The sequence below is a fragment of the Crassostrea angulata genome, chromosome 4 (genome assembly GCF_025612915.1).
Source record: "Crassostrea angulata isolate pt1a10 chromosome 4, ASM2561291v2, whole genome shotgun sequence".
Lineage (NCBI taxonomy): Eukaryota > Metazoa > Mollusca > Bivalvia > Ostreida > Ostreidae > Magallana > Magallana angulata.
Genome location: NC_069114.1, coordinates 12,822,345 through 12,841,610, shown reverse-complemented (window position 1 = coordinate 12,841,610; position 19,266 = coordinate 12,822,345). Strand labels below are relative to the sequence as shown.

Sequence of the window (19,266 nt, the reverse complement as noted above, 5' to 3'; positions counted from 1 at the left end):
TATTTTTATGACCTATTCTTCAAAACCCCTCTATTTTATGAGAAAAATAACAGCTTTAAGGTGGTGCATGACACCTGCATTTTGTGATGTATACTTCCTATTGAAATAAACAATAAAGTATAAATATTATATTTTCCCCCAAAATAATGTTACCTTACGGGTTAAAGCAATTACGGGTAAGAGCAATTACAAGTCTGTAAGGGCATTGGAGTCCGAGGTGTATTTTTAGTAATTTTACTATTGATTTGAATGAATTTTCATTGGGGGGAGGGTCTGGACCCATCACTCCCACCCCTTTTCTAAATCCGTGCACACGATGATGTACATGTAGGCACACAGAAGCAAATCTAAAGCCGGCAACCGCAGCGGAGAGCGGGTATAATTTAATTTTGTTTGTAATAATTATATAGACCAGAGTATACTTTCTATGACATGAAAAGTAAAAATTATTGATGAACTTAAAATTCACATGCAAACAGTTCAACCCCAAATCGCACATAAAGTGCTGCTCATGTGTTATTATCATATGGGAAGGGATCTCATCCTTCAGTTATGAAAATTATAATTTTTAAATGTATTACCGGAACTTGCATGTGGCCTTCATTTTTAATTAAACTGGTACAAAACAGTGTTATTTAGGGGCAAACACTTAGTGCGGGTAATACTGTCTAATAACAGCATCTAGTTTTTACATGTGGTTTTCAGCAAATTCTTTGTGACATGTTTAAATTACACATAATGGGGTCACAGACAGGTAGCACTCAATTCTTTACTAGCAATGAGGCAAAGCCACAAAGGGACTGAGGCCCATTACTTATAAAGAGGAGTGTCGCCTGTTTATTACCCATTTTAGACATTTTATTGAATGATGCTATTGTTTTGAGGAGTGGTTCATACACATTCCAATGTACTAGATACCCACAGCATTGAGTGGTTCATACACACTCCTATGTACAACATACAGACAGCATTCAGTGGTGCATACACACTCCTATGTACTACATACCAACAGCAATCAGTGGTGCATACACACTCCAATGTACTACATACCAACAGCAATGGGTGGTTCATACACTCTCAAATGTACTTCATACCAACAGCAATCAGTGGTTCATACACACTCCAATGTACTACATACCAACAGCAATAAGTGGTTCATACACACTCCAATGTACTACATACCAACAGCAATCAGTGGTGCATACACACTCTAATGTACTACATACCAACAGCATTCAGTGGTTCATACACACTCCAATATACTACATACAGACAGCATTCAGTGGTGCATTCACACTCCAATGTACTACATACCGACAGCAATAAGTGATTCATACACACTCCAATGTACAACATACCGACAGCAACAGGTGGTTCGTACACACTCCAATGTAATACATACCGACAGCCATAAGTGATTCATACACACTCCAATGTACAACATACCGACAGCAACAGGTGGTTCATACACACTCAAATGTACTACATACCCACACGATAAGTGGTCCATACACACTCCAATGTACTACATACAGACAGCATTCAGTGGTGCATACACTCTCAAATGTACTATATACAGACAGCAATCAGTTATGCATACACCCTCCAGTGTACTACATACCCACACGATAAGTGGTCCATACACACTCCAATGTACTACATACCGACAGCAATAAGTGGTTCATACACACTCCAATGTACTACATACAGACAGCATTCAATGGTGCATACACACTCCAATATACTACATATCGACAGCAATCAGTGGTGCATACACACTCCAATGTACAACATACCGACAGCAACAGGTGGTTCATACACACTCCAATGTACTACATACAGACAGCATTCAGTGGTGCATACACTCTCAAATGTACTATATACAGACAGCAATCAGTTATGCATACACCCTCCATTGTACTACATACCCACACGATAAGTGGTCCATACACACTCCAATGTACTACATACCCACACGATAAGTGGTCCATGCACACTCCAATGTACTACATACCCACACGATAAGTGGTCCATGCACACTCCAATGTACTACATACCCACACGATAAGTGGTCCATACACACTCCAATGTACTACATACAGACAGCATTCAGTGGTGCATACACTCTCAAATGTACTATATACAGACAGCAATCAGTTATGCATACACACTCCAATGTACTACATACCCACACGATAAGTGGTCCATACACACTCCAATGTACTACATACCCACAGCAACAAGTGGTTCGTACACATTCCAATGTACTACATACCGACAGCAATCAGTGGTGCATACACCCTCCAATGTACTACATACCCACAGCAATAAGTGGTTCATACACACTCCAATGTACTACATACACACAGCAACAGGTGGTTCGTACACACTCCAATGTACTACATTCCCACAGCAGTGAGTGCTTCATACACACTCCAATGCACTACATACACACATCACTGAGTGGTTCATACAAACTCCAATGCACTACATACACACATTATTGAGTAGTTCATACACACTCAAGTGTACTACATACAGACAGCATTAATTGGTTCATACACACTCCAATGTACTACATACACACAGCAACAAGTGGTTCGTACACACTCCAATGTACTACATACACACAGCAACAAGTGGTTCGTACACACTCCAATGTACTACATTACCACAGCAGTGAGTGGTTCATACACACTCCAATGTACTACATACCCACAGCAACAAGTGGTTCGTACACATTCCAATGTACTACATACCCACAGCAGTGAGTGGTTCATACACACTCCAATGTACTACATACCCACAGCAACAAGTGGTTCGTACACACTCCAATGTACTACATTACCACAGCAGTGAGTGGTTCATACACACTCCAATGTACTACATACCCACAGCAACAAGTGGTTCGTACACATTCCAATGTACTACATACCCACAGCAGTGAGTGGTTCATACACACTCCAATGTACTACATACCCACAGCAACAAGTGGTTCGTACACATTCCAATGTACTACATACCCACAGCAGTGAGTGGTTCATACACACTCCAATGTACTACATACCCACAGCAACAAGTGGTTCATACACATTCCAATGTACTACATTCCCACAGCAGTGAGTGGTTCATACACACTCCAATGTACTACATACCCACAGCAATCAGTGGTCCATACACATTACAATGTTCTACATACCAACAACAATCAGTGGTCCATACACACTCCAATGTACTACATACCCACACGATAAGTGGTCCATACACACTCCAATGTACTACATACAGACAGCATTCAGTGGTGCATACACACTCCAATGTACTTCATACCAACAGCAATGAGTGGTTCATTACACTCCAATGTACTACATACATACAGCAATAAGTGGTTTGTACACACTTTAGGTATTGGTGGTGAGTGGGGGACACATGAGTAGCCAAGTGATAGGGGACACCATTCCGTTCAGGAGACCGGTGATCATAAACTTGAATACTTTTTATTGTATAAACTTGTACGAATAACCAGCTCCAGCTCGCTTTTGATATTGGATATTTATAGGTAAACTTAATGAGTGACCTTAATAAGTTTGAATTCCTCATCCTTTGGATTCGCGATCGATTGCATGCTCCATCCCATTTAGATATTTTTTTTTACAATCAATTCTTTATCGTTACAACAGGCTTAAAAAGAATGTATTTTGTTTTAAATACAATGCTTGATTTTAAAACCATATAAACATCACCAATCCCAAAACTTCGAATTTAGAATTGACAAGAAACAAAATACTTTACAAATGTTTTATAAATTTAACTCGTACAAAATCACCTGGCAGACAAGTTCAGTTTACTGTTTTAAAAACTATCTGAAAAATAAAATTCATGCCAAAGAAAGTTACCTACATGTATGTTCAACAAACCAAATGCATATTTTTTTTTTAGAAATCTGGCAGCCATTACTAGCCAGATTGTAACATTCATAAAAATGAGTAATTGTGAATATAGATATTGAATGCACCGAAAATTGTAGTTTAATATTTGAAGTTCATCAGGTCACATTACTTTCCATATTGATGAATCAGTCTCTCTCTCTCTCTCTCTCTCTCTCTCTCTCTCTCTCTCTCTCTCTCTCTCTCTCTCTCTCTCTCTCTCTCTCTCTCTCTCTTCATTCTAAATCAAGGAGCAATCTTTTTTTCTTGTGTTCTTTTTTTGTTTGTATTTTTTTGTGTTTGTATATAAAAAAGTTACATGCAATGATCTTTATTATATAAATTGCATATATACATGGGTGACGTGTGACCTAGCTAATCCCTTCTATTGTACAATGTTTTATATTATTGTCATGTACCATATGGTGAGCCAATAACATTATTTTTTTTAAAAAATACCTTACAAATGATTATGCATGAATTTAAATTCGATATCTGTCTTAACCATATTGACTTTAAGAATGTACATTGTACTTGCAAACTTCAGTATATAACAGTTAGGGCAAATTGCAAAGAAACAATGACACTAAAAAGGCTTTGGCATTGACTCCATTTGAATATATTTACATCTACCAAGTATTATTCCCTCTATTTCTTACGGAAACTTATAGTTAATACATAGCTCTATAGAAACAGCCAGGCTAAAATCTACACGCTTTGTTTATCGATTGGTCGAAATCTACCCGGTGTTATATAGTGTCTTTTCCCCCAAGCCATCTTCCCCCGGAAATATGGCTATATAGCAGTTTTTCCCCCCACGGAAAGCTGACTATATAGTGGTTTTCCCCCCTTTTAATAGCCAGATTACCCCCACGGAAAGACTACTATATAGTGGATTTTCCCCCCTTTTTTACATTCCAGTCATGTTTATGGCGGACCATAGGTGGCAATAATTTGCAATAACTGATATGATATTAATTTCTCGCAATAAAGGATAATTATGGCATTTATCAATACATGTAATAAAATATATGGTTTTTTCACCTCTGATATGAACAAAACGGCGTGCCTTCATAACATTCCTGTGTCATAACCATTTATTTCACCTTTTGTTACACCTTTTTGGAACACCTTTTACACGGATTTCGGAATACCTCGAATCTTTCTCATCTAAACCAGCTTATCTATAGGTTTGACTCGACGTTATGATATTTTTCTCAGAACACGTCAAAATACATTTGAGTGAAATTACGCCGGTTTAGAACTTTAATTTTCCCATGCATTATCATCTATGTGTAAGCTCCTCCCAGGAAACTAACCGACCAATATTGTCTTAATTTTGTAGAGGAAGGGAATAAAAAGTGGAAGTTAATGTACTGCTCCCTTCGTCCAAAAGGCTATTAATTTTAAATAAATACCGTTAAATATAATCATATATATCTACTTCTAAATATCAAACGAGAGACAGAGTGCAATGATCTGTCGAGAAATTGAAATGTTTTACTTCGATGGGGTTCAAATCATGGGTAAGGGGTATTATAATTTATTATGTATTGCAGTTAGTATTACAATTTTGTTTTTTAAGTCACGCATATTCAAATTTATGTTTTAAAGCACATATTTTACGAAACGCGAGGTTTTATGACGTAGCGTAACATTTTTTAAAAATGAAATTGCTTCACAACCACAACAAAGCCAGTTACTTTGCTGGTTACTTTGGAAAATGTTAAATATAGAGCATGAATAAAATAGCATTCACTGCGTGCTAATTTTTCCGCTTTTTTTTTTGCAACGTGATTTACAAATATACAATTTTGAAACGATGCCATATAAAACAATATATACGATTCACTCACCTAAAATGTTTTCATATTATTTATTTCATATATATTTTTGCAATAAAGATTTACTTGTGTACCATATTATTTCTTTGTAGAATGAAACAAGGGTAATTAGAAGAAAAAAAAACTACACATTTTTTTTTATGAGCTGACTTATTTTTTTTTTTAGATACAAGCTTGTTCTTCTAGTAAAAAAAAGTCGCATATCATGTGCGCTTTTCTTGATTATTTTTTATTTGATAAAGATATATATAAGTGAGTGGGTATATTTAAATGATATTTTTACTTTAAAATGACCGTAAAAATATGATGATATGGTCATCTAATTTTGAGATATGGGACCCTAAAAAGGTATGTTCCCGTTTTGCACACATTTGATAATTGGGTATAGAACAATAGTCTGTGGTTTGTGTTGTGATATCAATTATAGTCTGCTTTCAGTCAAAGATTTTACCTGTGTTTTTTTCAGCGCCTTTACGATGAAACAAGAAGAATATAGATATTTTGTTGTGTTTTAGGTATAATACATGTAACAAATAACTATCACCATTTTTTCATTTGATAAAATAAAGATAATGATATGTTTAGTCTTAAATTTCCACTCACTGATCATCTTTACTACTTCAAGACGTTGTGAAGATGATGGGGTACTCCATGTCTCTTTTTACAACTTGGTTGCAAAATATGTAAAACGCATGTTTATAATTAGTTAATTGGTATCAACAAAAAAATATTATGAAAGGAAACATATCTTTCTCACAAAATATTTCAATCTTTGAAGTAGCGGCTTTGAGAGTAGTTCTTCTGACATTACCGCTTTAGTATATATTGCGGATCACTTTCTGATTTTTCACATCAGTAGCAAAATACATGAAAGACAAAAATTTCCGACAAAAATAATAATTTTGATATTGATTCGATAAGTTCTTATGACGTCACCACTTTAGTATATATTGCGGGTCACTTTTATGGGGTTTTTTTCCAAATCGGTAGCTAAAAACACGGAGCACAAAAACTCCGACAAAAATAATAATCTTAATATTGATTCGATAATCTTCAGTCTGAGGAAGGTTGAACATGCATCAATAAGGTCTACATTTGATAGGTTTTCTGAAAACAACTTTACAGTTTTTGAAGCATATAAAAATACCCTATTCATTATAATTGGATTTCAAACATCGGGCTCGGAAACATTAAGGGCCCCTACCCTAGGGGATTAAATTTTCAGGATCATCTACTATTGGTATACCACTACCACTGTAAAAAAATGGTTTAGTGGTTATCTCTAGAATTTGAGAATCGGGCCCACACTTATAGAACACTATTCGGGGTTTTAAACATCGGGCTCTGAAACATCGAGAGCTCCTACCCCGAGGGCTGAAATTTTCAGAGTCATCTACCAGTGGTAAACCACTAACACTGTGAAAATATGGCGATGTAGTCATTTCTAGTTTATGATATATGGGACCTTAAAGAATATATGAACAATATTCATTATAATTGGATTTTAAACATCGAGCTCTGAAACATTGAAAACAAAATTTCTCTAAAACAGAGGTTTAGCCTAGATAAAATTTGCACAAACAGACGGACAAATTTAATAAAAAATTCTCAAAACAGTTTTCACTTACAAATTCTGATCACAGAATTATGCATATAAGTGTATATCTTGTAAAAACCAAGTACTTTTATCAATTAAATTACCTAAATTATAAGTTCTATGATTAATTCCATTAAACACATGTTCAATTTTTAGCATTGTCTATAAAAAATAATAAATCGGCAAAACGAATATTCAAACTTAACCTGCACAGATGAATGCAGATATAATTATGCAACCTAGAAGTAAAGAAACATTTAATCCTTACTGAGTTTCCAAAAATATTTTTTATAAAATATGAACCAAAAACGTAAGGGAGAAACCCTACTATGGGGGAAAAGCTATTATATATTGTTATACTTTCATGTTAAATACTGAAATCTGATTGGTTAAGACGCAGTTAATAATATTTACTATTACCCTCAGCGTTAGCAACGCACTTGGCAACGGGTAACATTAAAAAATGTTACATGCACGAAAATTATGCGCGTACGGTTCGCTGTAGAATTCACGTTATTCCTATATAAAAGCAGTAAAATTTTCTTAAAAATTTAAAAAAAGACATTCAGTATAGCAAAATAAATAGTGCCTGTTTGGGAGGATAACAGTTGAAATTGACACCCCTCGAAAACCATTGTCAACCTCCGCTTCGCGTCGGTTGACAATGGTTTTCTCGGGGTGTCAATTTCAACTGTTACCCTCCCAAACAGGCACTATTTATATAGTAGCTTTTCCGGGGGGGGGGGGGGGGGGGTTACTATATTGTTATACTTTTATGTTAAATACTGAAATCTGATTGGTTAAGACGCAGTTCATATCCTTTCTATTACCCTCAGCGTTAGCAACGCACTTAGCAACGGGTAACATTGAAAATTGTTACATGCGCGAAAATTATGCGCGTACGGTTCGCTGTAGAATTCACGTTATTCCTATATAAAAGCAGTAAAATTTTCTTAAAAATTAAGACATTCAGTATAACAAAACAAATAGTGCCTGTTTGGGAGGATAACAGTTGAAATTGACACCCCTCGAAAACCATTGTCAACCAAACAATCGGTATTTTTTAGAAAATTAACAAATAGAGAAATTTATAAATGTTTTAACTTGGTAGATCTTATTGTGAAGCAATATATTTTTTCTTGTTGGTATAAAAGTAACGCAAATCCAAAAATACATGAAGAAAAAACTGTCATAATAGAAAGGCTTTTGATCTTAAAATATATGCTTATGAACAATCGTAAATACATTTATAAGGAGTATGAAAGCTATCGCAAATATATGTGATAAGCTGAAGTACTGTAGTAAATTATATGTTCCTTTATTGTGGTTTTTTTTCTATTTTGTTTAGAACTGCAATGGTTTTTTCTTCATCCTCTCTCAAGTATCTATGTAGAACAGGGTCCTATTACGTGGATATTGCTTATGTATTATATGCATATGTAAACTACCCCTACCCCTTTCTTTCTCTCTCTCTCTCTCTCTCTCTCTCTCTCTCTCTCTCTCTATCTCTCTCTCTATCTCGCAAAATTTACTTTTACTACACAAGGACTGTACAGTATCAAACAGTCAAAAGTTTTCAAAAATGATTTTATCAACTAATGCACGAAATATTTTACGTATGTATATGTTGTGAAAGTGAAAAATTCAATTAGAAAAAGAGTAAAAAAAACGAAGTCATTATCAACGTGTTGCATACTGCATACAGAAAGTTGGGAAAGGGGGGTTACAGCATTGCAGTGTACATGTACTTGACGGTTTGTTATAGATCTGATTAGTTATAAAGTTTATTTTAGGCAAAATCCATCTGTCAGGTATAAAAAGCATTCGGTCTAATATAATGTCATTTGTGAATTACTGCAACATTGCATCCTCCAATAACTTGATCCAGCGACGCCATTGATCATTACCTTTTGATTAGAGTAGAGTTTCATGCATGTGTATACTTTGGAAATATTTGAGGAACTTCAATATCAGGATATTGAATAACGCAAAACCTTTTGTAACCTTTACTGTTGGTTGGAATAAAAACAAATCGGTCTCTGCAATTATTTTTTTTCTCAAACAAATACAGTGTATTTGATATTAATAGGTATTTGCCGATACTTAGAGCATTCCGAGTTGAATTACAATGTACATTAAAAAAAACATGCCATGCTAATACAATGGCAGTATTACATTCTAAAATTACTTTGGAATTTAAAAGAAGACTGGATCAAAATCTATTAGAATCAATCACTCACACATGTACCTATAGTCAAAAACATGTTTCAATAGAATTATCAGTATAAGACACTTAAAGCCATCTAGTGGGATGATTCATGTGTATTGCACTTGAATCAGTAAAATTCAATAAAATCTCCAAATATTTAAAAAATATATGAAAATAAAAGAAAGGCCAAAATTTTTTGTGCAGGCCAAATTTGAGGCCAGGCCAAAATTTTGGGCCAAGCCAAACTTGAGACCAAAAGTCATTCAAAAAAGTGTTTGTTTATTTGTTTTCCAGCTTTTAATTACAAGAGGTGGCCACTTTGTTTATGGTTAAACAACGCAGTTGAATTCCAAACCTCTCCTCCCATAGTAACATTTTAAGTTTACAAGTAAAAAAGTATGGTATGTGCTTGTACGTACACAACTTTATAGTGCATATAATGGCGGCGATGTAGAGTTTGCAGTTAAAGTTATCAGACATTTAGTGCAATCGTGATAAATTCAAAATTCCGAATTTACACGCGAGTTGCTGTCGTATGTGTACCTGTAAGATGAGTCTGTTGGTGTGACGGTGGTTTTTTTTTTTGGTTGTCAGATATTCAGTGTAGCTAAATAGAACAGATACTAAAAATTTGCTTGTTTTGTCGAAATTTCACATCCGTCTTCTGTTTTTCTTCTTCTAAAATATGCAATTCGTATTCATTAAGTTTAGGTTTGTCTATTAAATCATCTGCTATAATATAATGGGGCCTATTTAGCAAAGCGAGCATAATGCAGAAAGAGAGCGCATGCGAGCACATCATAATGCATATACCCCGGGGGCCCTAAAAAGGCTTAGCGAAGGGGCTCCACAAGGCAAGCAGACAAGTACTTCAAGATAAAAACAGACATCACTTTCTTCAAAGTGATAATATATATGTAAAAGGGTAAAACGGGAGGCGCATACCCCCCCCCCCCCCGGACACTTACATAACATGAATGCTAAACGTATCGCCTTTAATTTCTATAATTTCAAATTCTAGGTCAAATTCTATGGGGGTCAGCTCTCAACGTGTGAGGGAGTAGATCTTTTACTGTAGAAAAATGACCCTACTTGTCATAGAACACTGACCCTGGATCAGTTTTCTCCGTAGAAATTTGACCCGCGGGTCAATATTCTACGGGGGTCACTTTTCGTTGTTTCGTTGTTAAACCGGTCCTGGCTCGGAGTTAATCTGTAATACACGTCGTATATTGAAAAGTGTCTTACTAATAAGTTGTATGTTATGATGAAACTCAACTCAGTTCATTCTTACGTCAATACATGAACTGGAATGGGTCATTGTCATATCTCTTGCACTTTAGTGTATTGTACTTTAATCAGATTGCAATAAAACACTGACATTGAACATAGAAAATAGATCGCATTTACTGACTCCACAACTCAGGAGAACCAAATCCCAGGACACCAGGCTTGGGGTAATGCTAGATGTAATGGTAATGCATTGCAATGCATTACATATTTTCAAAGTAATGCTAGTAATGTGTAATTTTAGCATTACAAGTAATATAATGGTAATGTAATGCATTACTTCCAAAAATCTAGTGTAATGCTAGCATTACATGGCATTACTTTGCATTTCTATGCTTTTCTATGCATGTTTATTTGTAAAATCGTGATGAATTGAATAACCGTATTTGATTAAAAATTGTTTTTAAAGAAGAAAAATAATTCTTGAGATAAAAATATTTTAGTTGTATGATTAAGCATGTTAAAAAAAAATCCATTCTTAAATTAATTGTCAATATAACTGGCTATAGCAACACAATTTCATAACATTTCAAGAGTGACCTATCAAGAAAATCAAATCATTTGAAAAGTTGTACATTCAATGAATTCTTTACTGTGAAGAATGTGTCAATAGTACAGTGTTGTTCTAAGTATCAACACATTCTATTGTTTAAAGAGGTGCTAAACACCCCAATCACCACCCTTCTATTGGCTGTATGCGTTCCATTAGAATGGAGAACAGACATACACCCTTAAAAGCAAAAATAAATGCACTAAAAAGAATGCACTGTCCAACCATGATCTCTTAAAGCTTAAAAATTACTTCAGTATTATAACCCATGTGAAAATAATTTTACTCTCTCTCTCTCTCTCTCTCTCTCTCTCTCTCTCTCTCTCTCTCTCTCTCTCTCTCTCTGTTGTATACACGTATTAAGTACAATAGTTTGGACTGATAGAAAATACAAGATTCATGTATTTTTTTCTATTATTACCTAAACACTTATATTCATGTATCTTAAATTCACACCCGACATGATGCAGTTGAAAGATGAAACCTGTGAAACTTTGATCATATAGTGCAACAGTAATCTTGTATACGCTATTAAATTTGAACATGATAGTGAACATGAATCTGTAAATATGTTTAAATATGTTTTATTTATGAAACATTTACAAAAATGGTAATGTAATGCATTACTTCAAGAAAATTAAGTAATGGTAATGGTAATGTAATGCCCTACCGGGTAATTCATGAAGTAATGGTAATGTAATGCATTACTTTACAATGTAATTCGCTCCAAGCCTGAGGACACAATATACATCTTTCTGACACCACCAGCCCCACAGATTTCTCTGACACTGGACAACAAGCCATGCTGGATACTCGGCTGTGTCACGTCATCCTCATTCCATCAGACTGAAATCTGAGGTCGATAGGTCGCATCCATGGAAATTAGGGGCGGAGAATTATTTGTTATATTAATAAAAAAAACTTAGGCCCCACACAAAATTAAGTTTTATTTCTCAGGGGGTTTTTATTGTTTGCATTGGAATCTAAATGACACATCTCCCATAGTAGTGGGATGGTGGGTCTGAATACTAATCTTGCTTGCAGGGTGCGGCAATGGGGAGTCCAAGACCTATTTTTGACAAGTCTAGCATGTTCATTTGGTAAATTTTATTTTTCAAGGGGTGGGGGTGTCCTGATGCTTGTCTTCCATTTCCTTCTTTAGATCCGCTCTGACATAACTACATGTCATGTAGTTATGGGATCAGATAAGCATTTTCAGTAAAAATGTTCAAATGTTGTTCACCACAATGACCTTTAATAATTAATTGGTGATAAGGTCACATTTGCTTTTTTTTCTTCATATAAACATCCACACATTACACATTTAAATAAATACATTTATACTTCACTACATTTGTATGCTGATGGTGGGATTTGAACCAACTCTTCATTCTCAAAGGAATGTGTGCACCATTACACCACACCAGCTTTTATAGAGAAATATCTATTGAACAGGAGAATCTTAAGTCAAAACACAAATACTATCTTTTCAAACCAAACTGGTTAACCTACATTTTAAAGCTTAATTGAATATACGTTCAGCGGTGATAAAGAATGTCAGATATATTTAAACCTCCCAACAATGGGTGACCTCGATTCTAGACCAACACATATACAAGCATACGTTTGTAACTGGCATTTAATTTGATCATGTAACTTGCACAGGTAGGCAACCGACCAGTAAGAATAAACACCTGACGCCCGCCATGTTGGATCGTGAAGACCTGAAGTTTACCAATGGGGTAACGTTAGGTAAGTTTTATAATCCACTTTCTTATTGTGTTTTCTTGATAATCTAAAATCTTTGGACTAATGATTTTTATGCCTTATATTTGTTAAATTCATAATTTTTTCATAAATAGTAAAGAAAAAAGCAACTAACTTTGTATGACAACACATATTAATGAAAGTTTAATGCATGAAATGAATCTCTAATTCCTACACATACATGTATAGAGATAGAATTACTCAAACCAAGATAATAAATGTATACATCATAAATACAGACTGAATTTTACTTTTCAGGTTTAGTTCCCCCCTAATTACAAGGTTTCCCTGACTATGGACCCCTGGAACAGCGCCCAGGATGTTGTATGCTGCACCCTGTGTCAGGACTCTGTGGCCCCCATGTACTGTGAAGTTTGTCATATACATCTGTGTAAAGACTGTGTATTGAATCATTTCTCTGATTCCTCTAAAGTTCATGCCACTTAAACAATATTTAACCACTTTGAACAATCCTAAATGTAGGAAACACACCACCAAACAATGTGAACTCCATTGTGAACAATGTGACATTCCTATTTGTGTAGAATGTATCTCTTCTGGAAAACATTCAGGACATAAACAAGTTGACATTTTCCAAAGCTTTGAAAACAAAACAGAAATTTTACAAAAAGATTTGCAAGAATTAGAAAAATCCATTTATCCTAAATACAAAGAGATTGCATCCAACATCCCAGTGCAGAAAGCTGATCTGAGTAAAAACTCCCAGAAATTGACAACAGCAATTGACAAACAAGGAGAAGTATGGCACAGAGAAATAAACACCATTATCACAAACCTGAAATCTAACGTGGAGGAAATGGAATCCAAACACCTGGTTGTCCTGAATAAACAGGAAGATGAAATCACACACATCATTTCTGAAATCACACAGACCATTGCTGAACTGAAGAAGTTACTGAACACCAAAGATGTCTGCCTTGTCTCTGAGTACAAATCCAGGAACGCTGAATTCAGAAGATTGCCTCCTAAACTCAAAGTGTCCTTACCAAAGTTTAGGCCTCAGGAAATCCACACAGATCAGCTGATTGAACAGTTTGGTGCTCTGTCAGCATTATCTTTTACAACAGAGGAACAAGACTACAGCATGCCGTCCTGGGGAGCCGAGTCCTCTCCCTCAGACCGGTCACTGATGGATGTACCCCAGGTCATCACAGCTATAGACACAGGGTATGAATATCTATATGGTGTGACGTGTCTGAATGATACAGAAGTATGGACGTGTGGTGATGGCAACAGGATGAAACTCTACAACCTGCAGGGGGAACTAGTAGAGTCCATCCAAACCAAGTCAGGGAACGATCCACGGGGCATAGCAGTGACAAGGAGTGGGGATCTAGTTTATACTGATCACCATGATAAAACTGTGAACATAGTGAAGAATACACAGATACAGACAGTGATCAGACTACAGGGGTGGAAACCTTACGGTGTCTGTAGTACCTCCTCTGGTGACCTCCTGGTTGTCATGGTCAGTAATGATAGAAAACAAACAAAAGTTGTGTGTTACTCTGGCTCCACAGAGAAACAAAGTATTCAGTACGATGACAAAGGACAACCTCTCTATTCACCTGGTGGATTATCTAACATTAAATACATCAGTGAGAACAGGACCCTAGATATATGTGTATCAGACTGTGACGCCTGTGCAGTAGTGGTGGTCAATCAGGCCGGGAAACTCCGGTTTACCTATACTGGTCCTCCCTCTACTACCAAGGGATCATTCTATCCACTCGACATCACAACAGACAGCCAGGGTCGGATCCTGACAGCAGACCAATACAACCACTGTATCCACATCCTGGATCAGGACGGAAAGTTCCTCCGCTACATTGACAACTGTGATTTACAGGATCCAGAGGGTTTATGTGTGGACACCAGAGACAACCTCTTTGTGGCTGAGTATGACACAGGTAAAGTGAAGAAAATACAATATTACATGTAAATCAATTAACTGTATCAATTATATGTAAACAAAGAATATAAGTACATATAACATACTGTGTGTAGATATAATGTAAACAAACTATACACATTACATGTCATCATACGGTGTGTATCAGATGTAAACACGCTGAATGTGGATAATTTAATGTATCACACATACACTGACCGTGTCTACAAGATGTAAACATACTGTCTAACTGTATCTGTGTTAATCATTCCATTTATTCAATCTTTATTTGTTTATATATCATATGTTTGTATGTAAACAAATTGTTCTTTTATATTGATCTCAGGAAAACAGACCGTGTTTATATATTGTATGTAAACAAACTGTGTTTATGTATTACATGTATATATCAAGGGATTCAATGTACATGTATATTACATATAGACAAACTCCATTTTCTATTTATAGATGTATATATAAAGTGACTGTTTTGATGTGTCTATAATCTGTGTTTGTTACATTAGAATGAATGGACTGTATTTGTTACATGTGGCTATCAACAAACTCTGTGTGACATGTTTTAAATACACATAATGGGTTAACAGAGAGGTAGCACTCAATTCTTTACCAGCAATGGAGCGAGGCCACAAAGGGACTGAGGCCCATTACTTATATAGAGGAGTGATACCAGTATATTAACCCAGTCAGAATTCACATCCAATGAGACAATTGTTGTGACTTACCTTTAAACCTTTAGAATTAGAGTAGATGTTTGATTTACTGCTAATCTTGTATCTTCTGTTCAACTTAATAAAATCCTTGTGTGGAATATACTGTCCCTTCGTGTTTCTATCTTGGAGTTTTGCAGAACTGCACGATCAAAGGATTCTGAAAATGTATTTAGACAATGAGTATATTGACATAGATACATATATATATAATACTGCTTATGAATGTTTGACAATTATTTTATCAATAAAACTTAAAACAAAACAATATCAATGGATTCTTTAATATCAGCGCGTAGCCTTTTAAATTTGGAGTCAATCATACATTGGCACGTCAGAACTGTGGCGTTAGGGGCAGAAATTGCATAATTGTCATGCTGACATAATTTCATTTAAAAGAGGGCGAGGAATTACAATATATTAAATAAAATAAAAGAACAAAATTTGTACATATAAGTACCGGTACCAATTTGTCTTCATTGAAGCAGCAGTTATACTGCCTATCTGTGGTCAGTGGAGCAGTGAGGTATGTGGCCCTCTTTCTCCCTCTTAGCGAGTGCAGTAATGAGTGTGGGCTGACAGCGATATCTGAGATGATTTGACTGCTATTTGATGACTGTAACAAGTAAAATACATGTAAAATATGAATGAGCATGTTTGTTAATTATAATATACCCGTACGTAAAAGTATCATGAACGAATTGAATAATATAGACAAGTAACAAAGTTTTCGTTTATATTAATATTGAAACATATTTAAATACATGCTGCCAACTGGTTGACATCAAGGTAATTAGCAAATAAGAGTCTCCGCAGTCTATTACTTGCATTAGTTTTATTACCAGCAATAAAACATTGGCGAAATCTTGGACGACGGGTAGCCAACTGCCTCCTAAAACTCCTCTTTTCAGATTGTTTATATGACATGACTGTATAAACTCATGGAAATATAATATTATGAATGTTTTGGTAATAGATTTAATATTTTGTAATTCTGAGGAAAACTGAAAAAATGAATCAAGTTGGTATTGAACGACAATTTTGTTTTGTGTTATTATACTACAAGACCTTAAAGTTGTATAACCTATGACCCAGACAGCTCAACTCCAGGTACGGATGGCATCCGATGCAGATTTTAATTTCTCTTCAAGGATGGCCGTTACAAAGTCAAGGCGACTCATTACCTCGATACTTCGACGGTATTTGTCCAAAAGTATTGATCAGCTAGGAAATATATAGAAAGAGATTTAAAAAATGTCAATGTAATGTAATATGGAAAACAACAGCTGAGAAAACCCAACTTCTCCATATTTTTCCATAAATCTTCATCCTTCAAAATTACAATGAAAAGAGGTGATGTTGAAACATAAAATAAACCATGTAAATATAATTCTTTGATACAACGTAGCCAGTGTTTTTCCATAAGAAAGACTTGGCATTTATACCATCCTGCATCCTCCAGACGACTGGTCTTTGAGCCTGTATTCCGAACCCGGCTTGAAATGTACAGCAAACACCCCACCCCCTTCTTTTCCATATGAATGATTGACTGCAGTGACTACCTAAAACAAAAATTTATATAATACAGTTGGAGAGTAATAGTACTATAGTAATACTGTATTTTTCGCATAATGCATTTCCATTATTTTGCTTTCAACTCTTGCCAACATTTGTTGAACAAAACACTTTTTGTCGAAAAAAAACTTTATTTTCAATCATCAATTTAAGTGTGATTTATCTATGTTAAATGATTTTTTTCGGTTATCTTTCCTTTTAAAATATTTGTTGTCATTGTTCTGTAAACCTTATAAATGGCCCAAGGGCTTCTATCCTTTTTTTTTCTTTTTTTTCCTTCTTTTTTTTTGGGGGGGGGGTCCAGCCCTATCGCCAGACACAAACTTCAGACCTGTCTTTTTTAAACATATACTCAAAGTTCAGAAATCATTAAATTTTTAAAAGATAACAAAGAGCAGAAACTCGTTTTGCAAACGGTCAATTTCCATCATATCATTGTCCGGGGGTAGGGTCGTCGATCCCTTCTTTTGCCCCTATCCAAGTAATAAGTTGGGTGGGAAACTGCTAAGAAGAAGTGTCTTATAAGCATACGGTGTCTTACCGGTACATTTCGCTTGATTTTATTTACAAAACCAAAAAGTAGTTAAAAAATTACTTTGGAAATTTTCGTAACCATTTTAGTTCAGAAATCATAAAAAAAAAATTATACGAAGAGCAGATTGTCGTCAATATCTCTGAAATCTGAATATAGGCAGCATAAGACATGCATCATATTAACATTATTTATTTTGACCAATAAACTTACTACCAATATTATAACTAGTATATGTTTAAAGGAATTTTTATGAAAACTGTTGAATTATGTTGAGCGAGAAAATAATTATATAAATACATTGAATTCCAGTATTATGCTTTAAAAAAAATAAATTCATGATAACATGTTTTTAAACACTGCATGGTATTATATTCACACGCAGATCCATAGAAATGAAAATTTTAAGCGTAAACTGTTAATCAAAGAACTTTGAGTAAACAGCAATAATCTGATTAAAATCAGATCGTCGATGCTTCTGTTTAAATATGGTTCATGTATTTCGGTACAAGGCGAACTATCGGTTATAAACGGGAACACCAAGGATATGATTTCAGTCAGATTGGAGTGAAAACCTACATGTACATAACAGTTGAGAATCTCTAACCCATTTAAATTTGCAAACCTGTCAGATGGTTTCAATTTTTGTCGGAATTTTTCAGACTTTGTTTTAATTTTCTACATATAATTTTTCATTTTTATTATTTTACATATAAAAACATTCATTGAGATGATTTCATTTCTTTTTTTTCGTTTTTTATTTGCTCATATCTTAAGATATTGCAAAATAATATATATATATATATATATATATATATATATATATATATATATATATATATATATATATATATATATATATATATATATATATATATATATATTTTGTAAAATCAAACTTTATCTCAAGATAATTACATTGCTTATAAAAAGCGTGTCATAGATACATGTAACATAGCGCCTTTGATACCGCGCGCTATGCCGACATCGGTGCCATTTGTCGCGGTACTTCAAACCGCTCGATGGAGAAACCTTTCATTAAAGGGGACCGACATCTCCCTTATAAAAAGCATATCAACACAAAAAATCCTCATTGTTTCCATAAAGTCGACAGCAAGAGCAATTTTAAAAGCAGAATGTCCTCAGCCAACGTGATGCAGTTAGCCAAGAGATTGGACCACTCCGAGATTTACTTTAAGAAAGCCTGCCTCCAGATTGTGATGCTCAACGAGAAACTTTCCTCTGCCAGTAGACGATACCGAATGGCGCACGCTTCTGGTCGTCGTTCCTTCCGGTACTCGCTACGTCTGCGCTTGGCGGCAATCGAAGCTAGGTC

General features: G+C 35.1%; 1 pseudogene; it reads left to right on the top strand.

Annotated features, from left to right (window-relative positions):
- Positions 1 to 12,171: 12,171 nt before the first annotated feature.
- On the top strand, positions 12,172 to 16,093 carry LOC128180964 (E3 ubiquitin-protein ligase TRIM71-like; annotated as a pseudogene).
- Positions 16,094 to 19,266: the final 3,173 nt, after the last annotated feature.